The sequence below is a fragment of the Biomphalaria glabrata genome, chromosome 1 (assembly GCF_947242115.1).
Source record: "Biomphalaria glabrata chromosome 1, xgBioGlab47.1, whole genome shotgun sequence".
NCBI classification, from domain to species: domain Eukaryota; kingdom Metazoa; phylum Mollusca; class Gastropoda; family Planorbidae; genus Biomphalaria; species Biomphalaria glabrata.
In genome coordinates, this window is record NC_074711.1 from 64,459,712 (window position 1) to 64,466,678 (window position 6,967).

General features: G+C 34.0%; 1 long non-coding RNA gene across 1 annotated transcript; it reads left to right on the forward strand.

Moving 5' to 3' along the window:
* Positions 1–4,246: 4,246 nt before the first annotated feature.
* LOC106058750 (uncharacterized) lies at positions 4,247–6,370 on the forward strand. Its single transcript, XR_001216094.2, has 3 exons — positions 4,247–4,399; positions 4,708–4,779; positions 6,048–6,370. It is a non-coding gene; the product is annotated as an uncharacterized LOC106058750 (long non-coding RNA).
* Positions 6,371–6,967: the final 597 nt, after the last annotated feature.

The following is a 6,967-nucleotide window of genomic DNA, read 5'->3' on the forward strand; positions in this document are numbered from 1 at the left end:
CATTACACGTGGTAAACATGTAAAAAAAAAAAAGACTTTTACTTGGGAGACCCTCGCACAGTAACGGCACTCCCATTGTTAGTGGAGGTATAGATTAGGAACATAACTATCTTTCATGAGCAGCTAGTCCTCAGGTTTTCTCAGTCAAAAGCAGTTCAAATCACATAAAAAATGCATTAAAAAAAAACAAAGCTTAAATACTACTATATCTCTCAATAATAGAATGTATTTCCCTTTCTCAATAAAATAATTAATTGCCAATAATGAATTGAATAATTTTTTTTAATTGAGCCATATTTTTTAGGTACAATAAATAATTGTGAAAAATCTCATCTTGATCCGAGAATGGGTGTGGGAGAAATAAAGTGTATAAATTATCTAAGGGAACAAAACCCCACAAATGTAGCCATATCTGTTAATACTTATGGATTAATTCTCCTTGTTGGTATCAAACAAAATAATTTATTACCAGTAATTAATTGACTAGTTGGTTACTTTTTAGTAATTCTTGTTTTTATAGATACAATAAATAACAGGGAAAAGTTAGAACTTGATCCGAAAATTAGTGTGGGAGAAATAAGGTGTTCAAAATTTGTACCAGACAGACGGAGTTGATATAAGCTTTGTAAAAATGTCATTTTTAAAGTTGTTTATTTGTTGAACTATTTTATCAACCTTCAAGGAGTGAGCCGACTCAAAGATGTTATTAACAAAACGGTTGACAATTACTCATAAGGTATTTTATATGTGTGTTTTGCTGTTGTTTTTATGTTGTTGTTGCTACAAAGATTATTCAAAGCTTAAACCTTGTCTGTCTGTCTTACCAAAAGTTTACACACTTTATTTTTCCGACACCCAATCTCGGATCAAATTTTGAAAAAAAATTGTTAGTATCTGACAACGCAAGAATCTACCCCTACCCCTTTCCAACTGGTCCAGACAAGTGATGGGATCATAGCGTAGTGAGACAAGTGATAGGATCATAGCCTAGTGAGACACGTGAAAGGATCATAGCGTAGTGAGACAAGTGATAGGATCATAGCGTAGTGAGACAAGTGAAAGGATCATAGCGTAGTGAGACAAGTGATAGGATCATAGTGTAGTGAGACAAGTGATAGGATCATAGCGTAGTGAGACAAGTGATAGGATCATAGCGTAGTGAGACAAGTGATAGGATCATAGCGTAGTGAGACAAGTGATAGGATCATAGCGTAGTGATACAAGTGATAGGATCATAGTGTAGTGAGACAAGTGATAGGATCATAGCGTAGTGAGACAAGTGATAGGATCATAGCGTAGTGAGACAAGTGATAGGATCATAGCGTAGTGAGACAAGTGATAGGATCATAGCGTAGTGAGACAAGTGATAGGATCATAGCGTAGTGAGACAAGTGATAGGATCATAGCGTAGTGAGACAAGTGATAGGATCATAGCGTAGTGAGACAAGTGATAGATCATAGCGTATTGAGACAAGTGATAGGATCATAGCGTATTGAGACAAGTGATAGAATCATAGCGTAGTGAGACAAGTGATAGGATCATAGCGTAGTGAGACACGTGAAAGGATCATAGCGTAGTGAGACAAGTGATAGGATCATAGCGTAGTGAGACACGTGAAAGGATCATAGCGTAGTGAGACAAGTGATAGGATCATAGCGTAGTGAGACAAGTGATAGGATAGAAAATAGCGTATTTTAAAAGTATTTTTTGTATTTGCTTGTTTTTTTTAAACTTTACTTTGCGTCAGTTGAGCTTTCACGGTCGCATTCAGTAAACTGGGTGTATAAAAAAGGAAAAAATGTATTGATCTCTCTATTCGAACATTTTGATTTGACTGATATTCAAAGGAAATGACGTTATGATTTCGTGTCCAGGAATTCATCTTTTCCCCTAGGGTAAAAAAAATAACCCTTTGATGATCTGTAGATTTCAGACTAAGCGTGCAGAATTGAAGAAGTGGTTATAATTTCGTGATCTAACAGCGGCCATTGGCCTCGTTACTCATGAGTGTATTCAAGGTGTGGAGTGAAATAGTAAACAGCTAATTGTTGAACAAGAAATGTGTAGTAAAAAAGGCTTGATCGTAAATATATTGAAATGAACGTCAGTCGATACCAAAACACGTCATTCGGTATCGAATACGTTTTTTTGTTTAATATTCCAAACTCGGCAATCCATACGAAATACTCTCTTTCAACGCCAAACACGTCATGGGTATAAAGAATACGTCATTGGCTACCAAACAGACTGTAGACGTACATTGGGGTGTGTAATGGGGGAGGGGGGGACCTATGGAGCAACAAACAACGTAATGAGAGAAAATTATTGAAGTTCGGCTGGAAGCTGTGAAACTAATTATCGCAACGTTTATGTCACAGTCATCACCAAACTATTGGACAGTTTCAAGCTTTCTTTTTAATGCCTCATTGGTATAGAATTACTAATTACTAATTAGATTCCATTATGTTTTTTAAGGGAATTAGGCCTACGTTTTCCTCTTTCAAATCCTCCCCAAAATTGGGTGCGGCACTAAGTTACATCATTTTCATTATTTAGTTGCTAACTGTGGTTAGTTTTCACTATAGCGTCCTCGAGATTTTGTCTTTCCATTAAAAAAACTATTTCTTCCAGTCTTTTTTTGTTAAACTAACTTCGTTTTTCTTTTTGTTTACTTCTCCTTAACCTCTTCATTTCTCTCTTCATGTTTTGAATTGCTTACAGCAGTGTTTCCTGAAGTGGGGTAAAAATGTTCTCCCAATGGTACGGAAAGAGTTAGCTAACAATGCTGATTCTTTTTAAAATACCTATTTAGTTTATAAATGAGAATAAAATGTAATAAGTTTTAAATCCTTTTTATTATTTATTTTAAGTTTTCACCATCTAGTTTCTACATCTGTGAGGAACTGGATAGCGATGATACAACTTCCGTCGACACGCCCACTTTTTCAATGTCAAAACTGTTTCCATTTTTTAAAGAATGTTTTTGGTGTGTCTCTGAAGCATGCTCAAAAAAACAAACAAAAAAAAAAAACCCTCACTAATTGAATACTTAACAGTGATGTGTATGTAGGCCTACAAAATAACTCCTTTGGGGGGGGGGGGCGAGAGGTACTGATCGTTACGTTGTCTGTATAAGAGAAAAGAGTCCTGTAATCACAACAAATTTCCATAAGGATCAATAAATCAGTCTTTGTCTTAGTCTTAGTCTTAGAAGGGGTACGCATAGCTCAAAAGTTTCCAAAAGGACACAAAGATCACATGACTGTACTGAACTTGACTTTGAACATTCTCTTGACGTCCCATTCAGATGCTCAGGGCCGGATATTTAAGGGAGGGCAGGCGGTGCTACAGCCCCGTGGAATTCCCAAGAAAATGGCCTCCACAAAAGAGATAAAAATATATCTGAATTTCGACTTTTAAGTTTGTGTTTTTTTTAATTTTTTACGCATTTTTTTTACGGCTGGCCAAAATGTGGTAATGAAAAAGTGATCGCTTGTAGCCTGCTCGGAAGAAGTTTAATACAGCTCTCCGCATTGACGAGAGTTCTTCTAACCAAGGGCCTTACCTTCCACAAATCCAAAAATATACATTTTTTTAAAGTTAAAATACGCATATTGTATTTGAAAAAGGAAAGTTAGATTTAATGTACAAGTGTTCTTTTACTTTCTTCTAAAATATAACATGCTTTTAGATGGAATCAATCATAAGTGGATCTTAAAGCTTTTGAAAAATTATAGGGAGCCTACACAAAAGTTCTTCCCCGGGCATCTTCATACCTAAATCCGCCCTGCTTATGCTTTTACTTTGTAGCCAAATTACAATAATCTAATGCATTGTATTTGATTTCCGAGAAAAGAAGTCCTTTGTACTAAGGTACTTTAACAGTGTCAGTACTGACTCGGTACAATATTGGTGCAACATTGGCCTGCTTACTCAATTAAACCATTTTATTCATTATAAATTCTACCCTTCTGTTTCTCTTCCTCCAAAGGGCTACCTCCTATCTACTAGCTATGACTGGTCTTATCTATCATCTATGCATTAAGGATTCTTTCTTTCTTTTTTTTTATTCTTTTTTTCCTGATCACAATGTCGCGCAGGAATACATAAGGAAGAGATTCTTCTGATCTTTTGTGCGAAAGATCACCACAAATAACAGACCGCACTTCTAGCTTTGAATGAGACGCGATCTTAATGTCCGCCTCAAAACTGATATAGAATTACAATAAATATAGTTCTCAATAAGGAAGTTGTGAGCTTGACACTCCGACGCACGCGCACACACTCGCGTCCATATGTGAGCTCACGTTTCATTCATACGAAATTGAATATAAATAGAAGTAAAAACTGTAACGAATTCTGGTCAGTTTCAACACAGTAGCAGTCAGAAGCCATCTGGTAGGAGGAACTTTTATATTGTCTTAGTGTAGATATGATGCTACCATCGTTTATGTTAATAACGATATAAAATGAGAGTTTATTAAACCATATTTCTATACAATATATTTAATATGCTATATTATTGTTTATATAACAATCCTTATAATATAGATTATGTATTATTTTATACAGAAAATATTACAATCAAAATTTCATTTCATAATTTATTGTAAGATTCAAAATTTGAAACTGTTTGGGAAAATAAAAGGGCCACGTCTGCATGATGTGTATGTAAATATTTTAAGGAATGTATTTTTTTTGTCCAGAGACCACCATGAACGCTAGACAAACTCTGAACTTGATGGTATCTGCAGCCGTTTTGGCTCTTTCTTTTTATGGTAAGAAGAACAAAATTGGTTGTAGTGTTTCTATGTAGAGAGAGTTTTTTAATTAATTTTATATGAAAAAGTGTGTATTCTGAAATTTTCTCGCATTTATTGCTTTCTTATTTATCTCAATAAAAAGAGTTTTAATTGTAGTTAAATATAGATTCAACTTTGGCAATTCTGGCGTAGATATGACAAATGCAAATTATTTTTTTTTTGGGGGGGGGGGTGCATATTACTGTATTAGAGAACAAATTATCTGTAGGCTACTTAAGATAATCGAGTTTAATTAATTACATTTTAAATTAACAAATGATTCTTCCTAACTTCCTAAATCCAAAGCAAATATTGCTAGGGTTTATGTGTTAGACATGTGTAACATTCACCTTCTGTCACCTTCACCTTGACCTTTAGTTTGTTGGACCGTTGGGACACCACGCAAGATTTGTCGACCGTCTTTCTACCTGTCTTTACACTTTCAATGGCAGGCCCGTCCATTTGTTTATGTTGTCTTCCCATCGCTTTCTCTGTCTGCCTCTTCGTCTATCACCTTACCTGGTGATAACAATATAGGCTAATAACAGTAACAATATAGGCTCATAACAGTAACAATATAGGCTGATAACAGTAACAATAATAACAACAGCAGTGAATATAAAATAATATAATTAGAAAAGAGTATGACTGGTATTGTGTGGTACATGTAAATAGTATCAAAGTATTATTGTTTTAATTTATCATTACTACATATTATTACATTACTACTGTATTAATGAGTAAGTATATCTTAAGAATGTGTTTGTAAAGCATATTTTAGTGTATAGTACACTAGCAATATGACGTAATGAAGGCTAAGTCTATTACTGAATGCCTGTATAGTAGACTAGAAACATGGCTAAGTCTTATAATGAATGCATGTGTAGCATCTGGTTCAGAGTTAAGAAGTCCGACAAATGAATGCGATTATCAATGTATTTAAGACTTAGCTCAATTAAACTCTCCTTTCTTTCATTGTTGTTTTTTACTGATCTTAGTAATAATTTTTGTAGCGAAATCTAACTCACTACAATAACACAACCTTTCAGTCTCACGTTCTGGAGTCGTCTGTCCTAACTAAGACCAATGACGACAATACCACCTATCTTGCATCATTCACAGCCAATCGCTCTACTACTTCCCACCATCACCATAGAAACACAGAAACACACTCCATAACACCTGGAGAAACTTTATTCGATAGTCCACACACGTTCACTAAATGGTCACTATTTTCTCCCCAGTGGTTGGAGTGGACGCCATATGTGAGGCCAGCAAAGGTTGTTTTACATGCTCTAATAAAACCATTTATGCTTGTTAACTTCTGAGACAGACCAACCACGTTCAACATGAATACGACAATAAAAATTGTTTACCTTTTCCGAAACATCAGTAATTTATCATGTTTTCAATTATTATCAAATACTATGAGCTAACTCTATGAAGAGCATGTCAACAATGATCAATGACAACAAGAATGTTTAGAACTATATATTTATATTTATTTCATTGGAGTCTTTCACTTCAGATATATGTTCCCAAACAACAATAAACAAATGAACTAAAACTTTTGTAGTGGTTTATATTTGTGTTCTAATAAATGTCACATATTGTTTGTATGTTGTTTTTTCTTTTTGCAATTCATGAGACATTTTGACTATTTAATAGTGGAGAAACATTTAAACTATCTAATAGAGGTGAAACATTTAAACTATTTAATAGCAGTGAAACGTTTAAACTATTTTATAGCTGTGAAACATATAAACTATTTTATAGCTGTGAAACATATAAACTATTTTATAGCGATAAAGCATTTAAACTATTTAGTAGCATGAAAACATTTTAACTTTTTAATAACGGTGAAACATTCAAACGATTTAATAACGGTGAAACATTTAAACTATTTTATATTGGTGAAACATTCCAAGTTTATAACAGTGGTCAAACTTTCAAACCTTATAATGGCGGTAAAAAAATCAATCTGCATAATAGCCTTGAAAAATTCAAACCTTATTATAGCAGTGAAACTTTCAAACCACATAAAAGTGGAGAAACACTTATACCGTATAATACAGTAAAACATATAGTGGTGACACATTTAAATCTAATAATATCGGTAAAACTATCCAACCATGTAACAGTGATAAAATATTAAAACCATATA